Source organism: Pseudorasbora parva, chromosome 1 (genome assembly GCF_024679245.1).
Source record: "Pseudorasbora parva isolate DD20220531a chromosome 1, ASM2467924v1, whole genome shotgun sequence".
Classification (NCBI taxonomy): Eukaryota; Metazoa; Chordata; class Actinopteri; order Cypriniformes; family Gobionidae; genus Pseudorasbora; species Pseudorasbora parva.
In genome coordinates, this window is record NC_090172.1 from 49,208,202 (window position 1) to 49,221,454 (window position 13,253).

Consider the following 13,253-nt stretch of genomic DNA (forward strand, 5'->3'; position numbering starts at 1 on the left):
AGCGATTGAGAGTGTGTATTTGTATAGTGCATTTCATTGTAACCGTCATCTGCGTTTATCTGCAAAGCATTTAAGTGGAATAGACTCCATAGAAAGGGTCCTGTTTCACTGACAGCGCTTCAGATGACCTTTCCGAGACTATGCGGCAGTTCCGCGTGTTCCGCGAGAAAATGAAGATGAAATTTTAAAGAGGTTATTCTTGGAGAGAGAGAGAGAGAGAGAGAGAGAGAGAGAGAGAGAGAGAGAGAGAGAGAGAGAGAGAGAGAGAGAGAGAGAGAGAGAGAGAGAGAGAGAGAGAGACCGAACATTTTATCTCAGACAGGTTCTACTGACCCAGACACACCCATTCCATTAATAGACACAGCACCTTCACAGTGGGATGTGCACATTAGGTCATATTCTTCCTCCTCACACCTGCGTGCACATATAGCACATGTGCACAAACACACACACGCACACACCGCATCTGGGCAAATCTCACAAATCCTGTCAAGAACATGCCTCTGCAGCCAGATCTCATTAGTATGCGTATGCAACCTTTATATGTACAGTTTGGGTTGTGCACAGAAATGTCAAAAAGGGGATTTTGACAGCATCTAAAGCATGTACAAGCACAAATCAACCAATTAACATATAAATACAATATTCTATGAACCTAAAAAGATGAATAAACATTTATGTTCATAAAGTTGTTCACAAATAAAACTTTTAAGATGCTGCCAATATTTAATGTTGTTGTTGTTGTTTATTTTTTCAGTTTTACACCAAGGAGAATTGATTGTCAACATCTAGTATAATGGGAGTAACAAAGAAAAACAACACATTACAGTAATGAGAATTTTGGATGACAGTGTGCTTAACAGTCATTAAACTAATGTCACGAATGCAAAAATCCGAAAATAAGCTTTATTTCAACTATGCAAAGTAGATATTCTCAAGTTGTTCGTTTGATGTGCCGGGGAGATTCACCCTTCTAGACATTCATTGTGTCTAACACGCACAGGCTCGCACACTTGTTCTGTCTTTCTCTTTCCCTCCCTCCACTGAAGGTGCACTCCCTCCTGCTTATAACAACACAGACACATGACACAAAGAGCAGTTGAAAGACAGATGAACAGCTCCTCTCTTTTACTCTTTCAAGTGTTTTTCGGGCTCTCTACCGGTATTGCTGGCCATCCTTCCTCCCAAACCGCAGAGGGAGAATACATTTAAAAGCGTGTAAACAATATCCTTTAAAAGCATCGCTCACCATCTACAGAACCTCTGGGAGGCTTACAGGAAGCAACCTAATCTGACTATTACCAAACACCTGGAGTATTCCCATTAAATCTTTCTCTTTATTCAGCCTGGATCAAATAAAACAGGTTAAAAAAAACAACATTGACTTACATTAAACAAGGAGCTCAAGCAATAGTATAGACACTTTGTTGAGGGTTCAAAGGATTTTACCCATCGCCTGTAGAAACCCAAGAAACCCAATAGAATTGTATTTTTGTAATGCACATTTTTGCAGAAAAAATAAATAAAAACTACAATTGAAAATGCACTGTTTCTGTAAGATGGTGTCTATATACGTAAATAGAATCTACTAAATGGATTCAATCAAAAGAATGGATAAAATACTGAGAATTACTAATTGAGAAATTATTGATATCCTGGCTTTCAGAAAAAAGTGAACTGAATACAATGACTCCTTGAATTTCATTGAGTATGTTGAATTAGTTGACTCATGAATTAGTCTTTGCGTTGGAGAGCAGATTCATTTAGTGTGAGTTGTTTCTGAATGACTCTTGAGTGACTCTTGGCATTGGAGTGTGATGGTTTAAATGACTCCTGAATGACTTTGTGCATCAGTTTGCTGATGGAGTGGGCAGTGGGGTATAGCGGTGTGATTTCAGGGGATAAATATATATCACATGCACGCACGCACGCACACACACACACATTTAAAGGGTTACATCTGTGATTTAACATTAAGCTTTGTATTTAAACTGGGCCATTAATGTAGTAGAAATGTGAACTTATTTTTGAATTTAGTGCCTTCTAGACTGAGAAAAGACATTTATACAAAAGATATTTTTGTCTCATGGGGATAAAAGACAACAACTCCCAGAATGCACTTGGGGGGTAAGCACAATCATTTGAATATACTCCCAGGTTTATACTGATACAAAGCCATATGCTAAATCGCTAAAGTAAACTTTCTGATTTTATGGGACAATATAAGGTTATGAAATAGGTTTATCTTAACTGTCACTACACAACATTGTTGTCTATTAAATTCAGCAATATAGAAGTTAAATTAAGTACATTTTCTATTTTACAATAGTGTTATGGGTGATTGTTATTTTGTAAACGTGGTGTAATTCAATACAGTTTTAGAGCTAGAACTACACTTGAAAACAGACAGACGATCAAATTCTCTCCTTTTCTTTTTTGATATGGATGGATGGATGGATGGATGGATGGATGGATGGATGGATGGATGGAAGGACGGACAGACGGATGAAATAACAGATGAACTTAAGAATGATAAACTAAAGAACAATAGAAAGAACCAACAAACTAATTAGCAACAGACAGACAGATAGATCTATTCACACTCAGGGCAATGACAAATCATTCCATATGGGAAAAGGACAGAACATAATTTAATTCTCTATCTATGGCATGGTTTAGAATAGTAGGGTTTCTCTCACACCCATACATACACACAAGACTCTGGCCTTGGGGATCTAAAAGGCTAGCGACTTGATTTTGCACTTAACACACACACAGAGGAAGACTGTTCCTTGGGGTCGGCACAGATCAGTGACTTGTCATTGATGCCATCTATCTCTTCTGTGACAGACAGGGATCGGAGAGCCGGAGAATGAATGTATGTGTGATAGGCTGTCTGAATCCACACACAGTGGTACGGCTCAGTCGGGGGTTATGGTTGGTTGTGACACATCAGAGTGACAGACCCGGTTTAGCTGACAGGCAGCATGTGCTTGTTTTTTTAGTGTCACAGAATGGGATGCCTCAAATTTGTCTCTCTGGAAAACAACTAACTGCCTAAAAATACACACACAAAAAAAGGTTCTTTAAAGGTCCTTTACATGTACAGTTATATTCAGAATCGTATTGTCTCGAGGAACCATTAATAGGCTGTTATGTTTCTTTAGGGCCCTTTATTGCCGCCTTTTTGTTTCAAATCTGTAACTGTCAAAGTCACCTTATTACTGTTCTGGTGCTCAGCTATACAATACACAGACCGTCAACACACTCTCGACAGGTAAATGATTTATTTCTTAAAATATCTATACATTTTAACTTACATTTTTTTGGCTGGTTTGGTTTCCTTCCAATCAAGTCTTTTTCTCTTTTTAGTTTAACAGAACGTGTAAGTGTGAGCAGATCGATTCAGTTGAAGATACTCATTTTCTCTTCTCCACAAAGTAACAGAGATATTGAATTTATGATCCATATTGTTAGATTTTCTTAATTATCACTTTATCCCCAGGCACAAAAATCATTAAAGCTATCCCACGATTTATATAACTTTTTCCTTTTAACATTGTGAAAGGCTCATACTTTCATTTTTGTTGTTAATTTTGGCCTTCATAAACATAATTATTTTTACATAATCAGAAGTACAATTGTGTATTCCAGATACTGTCACATATCATAATCATCGGCACACAAAATGATGCACGTAAATACATCATAGAGGGACTGTGAAAATATTCCAGTGGAACTTGGTCTTCATTACGTATCATGTTCAATGTCAATTGTTATTTTTTTACTGTATTTAGTTAACAACTGTTGTTAGAGAACTGACATTTTTGCTTCAATTTGCCATGTCAATAAATATTAAAAGTACCTAATTGACAACACGCTGGGTTTTTATTTTTTTATTTTTAAGTACAACTCAAATATAGAGGCAACAAGATATTATAAAACCAGGCAGATAGGACAAAAAACAACAATAAATATTATAAATAATATACAAAAATGTAATTTTTGTTAATTTTGGCTTTCATAAATATAATTTATTTTACATAAACAAATAGAAGAGGCACACTGTAACTGTAAATATACACCAATATTAATAAAATATAGTTATAACAGCATTAATGTCCAATATAGCACTTTCAAAGCATGGTTCTTTGTGGAAACTTTTAAAAGGGTTCTATTTAGCACCAAAATCTTTTTTTAATTACAATATAAAAGTGAAAGAACACGAATGTGATACTGTTTAGAACTGTTATTTTTTTGTGTAGAGTGATTTCTGACTAATAAAAGCCCCCTAGAAAAAAGTAATACTAACCTGAAAGCAAAGCTCTGATCTCTGGTTTACTGTGGGAGTGCTGCGGCAAGGAATAAGGTGTGACATCATAAAAGTGATGCGAACAAATCAAATCTGGCAGTGTGAGCAGAAACTTTTCAGCAACCGTGAGAGAGAACTGCTACTGTTCATAGTGATGCTGAAAACGTTTTATAAAACAAAGAAGCAAAAAGAGGTTGAGTTATGGAATATGCAACTTCTAACCCATCCATATTACTATTGTCAACCTTCCAAACGAGTGATCTAATTTAATTTGCCCCTGTGCCCCTGGCTCCCTCGTTCTTACTTGGAATAGAGGCGAGTTCTTCTTAGTTCTGCTTTGTCACCCAAATTAAGCGGTTCACATCAAAGAGATGAATTTGGAAGAGACAGTGAGCCCAGAACTAGTCCAACAGCATGAACAAATGCCGCACACACTCAAAAAAAAAAAAAAAAAGGATTTACTCAGCGACTTCCCAAAAGCTAAATATTTTGTTTGGAGTAACCATTTGCACCTCTTTAAATATTTATATCCCATTTATAGCCTTTTTAGTGAATCAATTCCAGTGAGGAGGAAAAAAATAGACACAGATGCTCTACGCTTCAGTGACCTCTCCAACCACACTGCCGCCTTCATGCAAGCTGGTGCCTTTATTACTCTTTCTGCTCTTCCTATTTCAAATATGGTTTGTAACAGTGATGCTGGTTTTTCCTCCATAAAAGAGGCTTGACTTTGGCTTGAGAGGGTCTATGTCTTGGAGCACAGTGAGGATTAAATTCTGATCCAGTATTTTTTGTCTTGATTTCCAGTAAAAAATATCTAAACATCCCTAAAAAAAATACACTGAACAGGCATAACATTATGGTAACATACCAGGTAAAGTGAACAACACTAATTATCTCTTCATCCTGGTACAGGACCTGTTAGAGGTTGGGATGGGCTATATTAGGAAGCAAATTAAAGGTGCTGCGTGACATTTTTGCGCCTGCTGCACCCATGGTAAGGCAGCAAAGTTCCCTGATTATTTCGCAGGAATGAGAGTGTAGTTCCTAGCCATTTCGGCCTAGAAAATTGCAAGTTTTCAATTTCCATCACAACATGTAAATAGGAAAATGTTGGCATTATTTTGTTTCTTATTGACAGTAAGCTAGATGGAGCCTTTAACCTCCAGTCTTTGTGCTGAGCTAGGCTAGCTGTGGGTGCATCAGACATAGTTATGGCATGCACAGAGATGAGAATGGTATGCATGGAATAATCTAACTCTGGGGGATACGGTGCATAAGCTTAAGTCCCCAAAAGTCAGCGTGTTCCTTTAACATTTTGTCCTCAAAGTTGATGTGTTAGAAGCAGGAAAAATGGGCAAGCATAAGGATTTGAAAGAGTTTGACAAGGGACAAATTGTGATAGCTTGACAACTGGGTCAGAGCATCTCCAAAACTGCAGCTCTTGTGGGGTGTTTCTGGTCTTCAGTGGTCAGCATCTATCAAAAGTAGGGCTGGGTATTAGGCGAGGTGAATGAGGCGATTTCTCAATGAATGGTAAATGGTGGTGTTTGATGGTGTTAAGTGTGATTAAGTGTGCACTCTTAGTTGATGTTATTACCTACATTTTTATCTTACATTTATATCATGGAATGTGGGGTCATACAGCCTGGAGATTAGCTAAAGATTTGTAGTGAGTTTAAAACCTTTAATGTTGGGTAAAGTGTTCATTTGAAGTTTAGAAAAATCTTGAACCAGCTTTGAAGTTTATCTGTGAAGAAATCTGGTCCCACTCTTTGAAGTCAGAAAAAGAAAAGCCATTCACCCATTTGTGCCCAATTTTTTTTAATGGTTTCATGCATATAGTCATGCTAATAGTGTCCTATGTGGACATGTTCTACATTTATTTTCACCATGGGTTTTTTTTTCTTCTTCTTCTTTTTAGTCTTCTTGAATATCGTATTTTAATGTGCAGCAACTATATTTGCCAGTGGGCAAATATGTTATATGCACCCCTTCAATGTCAAATTTGCATCTAAAACAAGATAACTGCTTTCAACATATATTTATTCATAAACAAATTTAGTATGTATAAAAGTCAAGGAACATTTAATGTAAATTAAAAAAGCTGCATCAATCTTATAATCTTTTGAAAATGAAAACACTACAAACAACATCTACATTTGTCTTAAAGTGGTGGAACATAGTGCAGAACAAAGTCTAGCCATTAAGTAGCCCCAACAGGGCATTTTGTAATGATGAAAAAAATTACATCCCAAACTGGATGAAGGGGCCTCAATATTTTGTCCTTAAGACATAATATCATAAAAGGGAGAACAAGATCATCTACAGCAATTGATGCTTTAACACTTTATCTTTCTATTCTTCCTTTTGTGTGACTGACTAAAGTTTGAAAACGACTGCTGTCACTTGAAAACTGGAAGGCCCATTCCCCCATGGGCAGCAGACAGGTGTTGGACAGTTGAGCTGTGGAAAGATTGCTCTCTCATATCCTCCTTTTAGACAGATTTATTCCCTATCAAATTAAGGTATTCTGTACAGTAGATATGTCCGTTAAAGGGTTAAGTTCTGTTTTAGGTGAGATATTATGAAAGCAAAAAGTACAAGACAAAAAAAATCTTTTATCTATAAATCTATTAACACAGTGTACCCCATTTCCTCATGAAAAATGTACTCACAAGTAATTTGCCTACCGACAACTATACTTGCCAACTTTTGACTAAGTATAAAAAAACCCGCCTCAGTTACGACTGTAACCTTATTTTCCTTAATAGAGAACTAGACACTATGTCACCACAATGGGAAAGCCTCTGCATGATTAGGTCGTGAAGCACATATGCAATCAGTCAAATAGAGAGGCAGAACGTCATTGGCAGGTGATGTCATAGACCCGGAAACTGGCGAACATCCAAAAGCATCCTGGCGAACACACGTCTACAGCTTCTGGTATATGGATAAAACAAGATGCTAGCGGGCATGCAGGGATTATGTCAGAGTGATGCAGTGTCTCGTTTACAGACGTAACTGAGACAAACCTTTCTCAAAAATTTCTCAAGAACTTCTTCTCATGGCTCAAAGGGAGTCACAGAAAGGCATTGAAGGACAATAGCCAAGTCCCAGGCCAGCACCCTGGTGAGTACTGCAGGTCTTAACCTCAACGTCCCATGGAGGAAACGGGTAACTAGAGGGTGTAGCCCCAAAGAAACACCACCCAAAGGAGAGTGCTGCTAAGGCCGCCATGCACACCTTTAATGTGGAGGGAGCTAACCCGGAGGAAAACCTCTCCTTCAGGAACTCCAGCACCGCACTCGCAATGCAGTTAACTGGATCCCTCAGGTGATCTCTGCACCAAGGTGAAGAGTCTCCATTTCAAAGCATAGTTTCCTCATGGAGAGGGCTCTAGAGTCTAGAATGGTCTCTACAACCTCTTTTGAGAGACCAGAACTTATGAGCTGGACCCCCTCATAAGCCAAGCACTGCCCGTCTGAGAGAGGAGTTCTTCCCTGAGCGGAATCTTCAGAGGAGAGCCGTCGAGGAGAGACACAATGTCCAAGAACCATGCCCGGCCTGGCCAGAGGGGGCTACTAACAGTAGATGGGCCCGGTTCTGGTGCACTCTCTCTAAAACTTCCAGAAGCAGAGCAATCGTGGGAAATGCGTACAGAGGAGGCCTCTGCCATGTACCATAGCGTCCAGTCTGAGAGGAACTGGATGTACTAGGGAGAACCACAGATGAATATGTGTTTTTCTTGAGTAGCAAACAGGTCCACTTTTGCCCTGCAAAACTTCTTCCAGAGGAGCTCCACCACCTCAGTGTGGAGTCTCCACTCCCCGAGTCTTGGCCCCTGCCTCAACAGGATGTCTGGTTCCACATTCAGGTGCCCCGGGATATAAACTACCCTGAGTTCAGTTTCCCCATGATCCACAGGAGGATCTGACAGGCCAGCTTGTATAAAGGATGAGGTTTGCTAACCTCTCTATAAATTATATGTAAGTGTGCTAGACCGAAAGGAACCCAATATTGGTATGCTTCTCCCCTAAAAGCGAATCTCATGCATCTTTGAGATCTATGGTGACAAACCAGTCCTTGGACCTGATTTGAGACACAATCTGTTTGAGTGTGAGCATCTTGAACTTGAGCTTTACTACTGAGCGGTTGAGGACGCAAAGATCTAAAATAGGGCGCAGCCCCCATCCTTCTTCCAGCCATTACTGGCTGTAAAACCCTGACTGTCTGGTAGAGGGACAGAGCTAGCCTCTCTATAGCCTCTTTTCGCAGAAGAGTCTGTACTTCTTGAGTCATAACCAGAGCCTGCTCGGGGCCCACCAGCGTGGGCAAAACCCCATTGAAACTGGGTGGATGACGTCTGAACTGAATAGTGTAGCCCTTTTTTATGATCTGCATGATATATTCGGCAGATTCTCCCACTCTAGCAAGCCCTCCTCGAAAAGTGGCCAGCGGGATCGCAGCACGAGAAGAGGCAGAGCCTCACAGTGATTGGGCGTGCTGTTCACCCAGAAAAACAACATACTTCAAGTGTGTATCCCCGCTTATGATGTAGCGACACACTTTCCTGTAATGATGTTCGCTCGCCATGTTATATTTCTCTTATAAGTCAGTGTGTGTGCTTTCTTGTGCAAAATAACAAAGTCTGAACTCAGACACAAACACAAAGCTGACATAGACAATGAAACATAGAGTTCTCGCTGGAGACAACAGAAGCTGGAGGTTTGTGTTTGCCAGGATGCTTTATAATTTCTGGGTCTATGATATCACCCGCCTATGACGTTCTGTCTCTCTATTAGACTGATTACATATGCACTTCACAACGCAATCACGCAGAGGTGTTCCCATTGTGGTGATTCAGCGCGAGTTCCCTTGAAGGAATCTCCCTAGATCTCTTGTAAGATTTGTTTTGATTGGATGATTGTAGAGACCTTTATGATTATGTAGATGTATATGTTAACAAAAAAATGTGTATTAATAACATGAAAATTACCTGTCTTTGGGAGGGTTAGTTTTGCCTTCTCCGGGCTTCCTGGAAGTAGGGGTAGGAAGTTGGCAGCCTCGTGTGACAGGAAGGAAGTTAACGCCTTTTTTTCTCCTTAAAATCATTTATTTTGTTGTTTGCTTGCATGCCTTTGAGACATAAAACATGGATAACATCTAGAAAAATACTTACAAAAGGAAAATGACAACTATACACTGAGGCAACTATACCGGTGGGCATAAATGGGTAACAGACAGGTGCCTTACAGTCACAAGATCTTCTTTAATGCCAGTGAATCACATTCTAACAGAAATTCAGGAAGAACAAGGAAGAACAATTGCAAAATAGGCCATAACAAATACTTAAAAGTAAAGTATCTTTTTAATTAATATCCTTAATTTTATTTTATTTTCTCAGTCATGTTCCTTTTTGGTGCGTTGTTAATGGGCAAATCCATACTGCAATCCATTATATTTGCATCATCCAAAATATCAGCTTCCAAAACAAAGTCATCAGTCTTAAAACAAATGTATACGATACAAGTAATCTATCAATACTCATTTTCTTTTGTCAGGCTTTCCATATAAAGCATTATTTGGCCCTGAAGCAGAGCACCACAAAAGATCTTGGATTTGAATTTACATTTTGTTACAGTAACTGGTTAGCTCATTCCTGTTTTATGAGAAAGTCATGCAGCAGTTTCTAATATATCACATAAAAAAATAAAATAAAATAAAAACTTTCCACTCAGTTCACTCTGTCCCCTTCCATAAAAAAAAATTATGTTTTCAAAAGTCTCACATCTAACTTCTAGCCTTAACTACTGCATAAGATTCCGAATCCGTTCAATCCAAATCATCTGATTATTCACCTGTAATTTCACCAGAAATACTTCTTGACAGTCCACAAATGGTCAAAATTTCAAGACCTTTGGATGTATAATCTACTTAGAGTCTCATTCACTCTCTAAATTCTCTGCAAAATCTCTGTGACGATGGTGAGGCAGCCATTCTCCTACAAAACAGCACAAGGGAACAAGTACCTGAATACAGACACATTTTATTGCTGTTTTCCCACTTATACAAAAAAAAAAAAAAATCCTACCTGAGCTAGTCTTTTCTGACTGTGCATCCAGGGCAAATGCCCAGTGAGACATGAGATCAAGTTCCAATCATGTCCAGGATGCATTTCATTACACATCTCAGCAGCAAGTCATTCATCAGTTTGACAGGTCTAATCCCTTTTGGTCACATTACAGAAATATTTGTGGCTTAATGACCACCGAGAAGAGACCACCAGAAATGGAATTCCAAAACCAAGATTTACTGTTGCCACATGACGAGAAGTCACACTGGAGTCTATGTAAGATGTGGGAGTATGTTTCCAGTGTCAAGGTTTTTTCTCTTTTTTTAAATGATTGCTTGAATGGTAGTCAGCAATGTCTGGCAGATTTTGTCCACATTTACTGAAACAATGTCTGTACACACACACACACACACACACACACACACACACACACACACACACACACACACACACACACACACACACACACACACACACACACACACACACACACCTACAATCAATATCCGATGGTTTGAATCCCATGTCAAACCTTGAAGTAAAGTAATGAGAAAACAAGACGACTACAGGTTTTAAATGAGAAATTTCAACACCAACACCTTAAGACAGATGGCTATGGACTTCACTTTAGAAGACAAAACTTGTTCACAAAGGAGCCTATTACAAGTCTAGTAGATATTCCCAATACAATTTAAGATCATCAACAGGACCTACTGCAATGTGCCTACAGAATCTATTTCAGGATCAGTTTTCTGTGGATTTTAGCACTGTGCTCAACTCTCTACTGCCATTATTACACAGCAAAAGCAGCACAAAGCAGATTTTATAACATGAAACATGAAGTTCAGTGGAAGATTAAAAAAAAAAGAACCAAAAAAAGAATACACCCACATGTCACTCCAAACATGTATGCAGAACACGAAAGAAGATAGCACCTTACACTGTAAAAAAAACATCTGGTCTCCAATTTCAAGTGACTGATCACATCAAAAATTTTCAGTAGGCTAAATTGAATTTCTGTGAATTAAATTGCATTAATTCGCAGAATTTCAATTCGGCCAACTGATTTTTTTTTAATGTGATCAGTCACTAGAAAACTTTTAATTGGAGACATTTTTATAAAAAAAATTTAACAATGTAAGAAAAATATTACCACCAATTTGTAAACGTAGCCACAAGACATAAACAATATGTACGTTAACATGATTTTAGTGCCATGACAATGTAATGTCATGAATACCAAAACTAATGTAAAAATTATTTAACCTGTTTTACAGCTCAAATAAAATTAACATCATTAAAGAAGAATTAATTCAAATGCTTTTATATGATTATAAGTTTTACATCTGTGCTTTTAAATCCTCCAAAAACTGTCCCTATTCACTTTTAAAGTGCCTCACTGTAAAACCTATTTTTGCTTTTCACCAAAATGAAGGGATGAGTTAAAATGTGTGGCAATCAACATTATGCTGCAAATGCTATCAATTGAGCTTAACTTGTATGCACTGAGCATGGAATATTATTTTAATGTAGCATGGCATTGGAAAAAAGTGTGCCCACTCCTAAGACCCTTTAAGTTTCTCAAACTTTCTTTCATGACTGGCCTCATAAGCAACTGCAAAGAAGATAGAGCCGTTACAATAACCTTTTAACACCATTTACACTTTAACACAGCTTCGGGTTGATAGGACCCTTAATTTCACAGGGCATCAAGTATGAGGCAATCACTGACTCTACAGTAAAAGAACGCACAACCCAGAGGATTGACTTTCTTAGACAATTAAAGAAATGCAATCTTCTACAGACCACATTGCAACCACAAAGGCCAACCATACCTCATCTATAACTGTCTGAAACAGAATTTCACATCAGTTCAGCAGAGAGCATAACCGGCAAATTCACTCTTTATAGATTGATCGGTTTGAAATTAACAGCTGTAAAATGCGGGTGAAAATCAACCATGGCGGGTAAAGTATATCAACCAACTGGCCAATTTGTAAGGTAATGGTTCATAAATGATGTCCAATCAATTTGCATGGCATTGCTAACAGAGCCTCCTCCCATAAGAGGAGCTTCAACATTAGTTGAAAAAAAGTGGTTACTATTTATTTTGATGGTCTACATTCAAATAATTTTGAAACTACATGCCAACTGACTCTCAATAGAGCATTAGTAGATAATAATAAGCATTAGTTTCCATTAGTTGGAGAGTTACTAATAGTTAGTAGAATGTCTTAAAGGCACAGTTAACCACAAAAAAAAAAAAAGAAAGAAAGAATATTCATGTCATTATTTACACACCTTCATGCCACTCCCAAAATGTATGCAGAATGCTTGATTTCACTTTGTAAATTTTTAACTCGCTGAGCCTCTTCATTTTGGTGTCACATAGTTGACTCCTTTGCTCAAAATCTTTTTAATGTTTTAAAGGTTTTTTGTTTTGTTTTTTTTTTTTTGGGGGGGGGGGGTTTGGGGGGGGGGCATCATGGCTGATTTATAGTTTGTAGTGGTTGAGTGACTTTTTTATTTTTATTATATATTTATTTTTATATATATACCGATCAAGCATAACATTATGAAGTGAATAACACTGATTTTCTCTTCATCAGGGCAGCTGTTAGTGGGTGGAATATATTAGGCAGCAAGTGAACATTTTGTCCTCAAATTTGATGTGTTAGAAGCAGGACAAATGGGCAAGCATAATGATTTTTGTGAGATTGACATGGGCTAAATTGTGATGGCTAGAAGACTGGGTCAGAGCATCTCCAAAACTGCAGCTCTTGTGGGGTGTTTTCCCAGTCTGCAGTGGCCAGTATCTACTAAAAGTGGACCAAAGATGGAACAATGGTTGCTCAGTCAGGGTGC

General features: G+C 38.2%; 1 protein-coding gene across 8 annotated transcripts in view; it reads right to left on the reverse strand.

Moving 5' to 3' along the window:
- Positions 1-13,253, reverse strand: part of htr2cl1 (5-hydroxytryptamine (serotonin) receptor 2C, G protein-coupled-like 1) — a 234,385-nt gene that overhangs the window by 100,548 nt on the left and 120,584 nt on the right. The gene's annotated exons all lie outside the window — the stretch shown is intronic.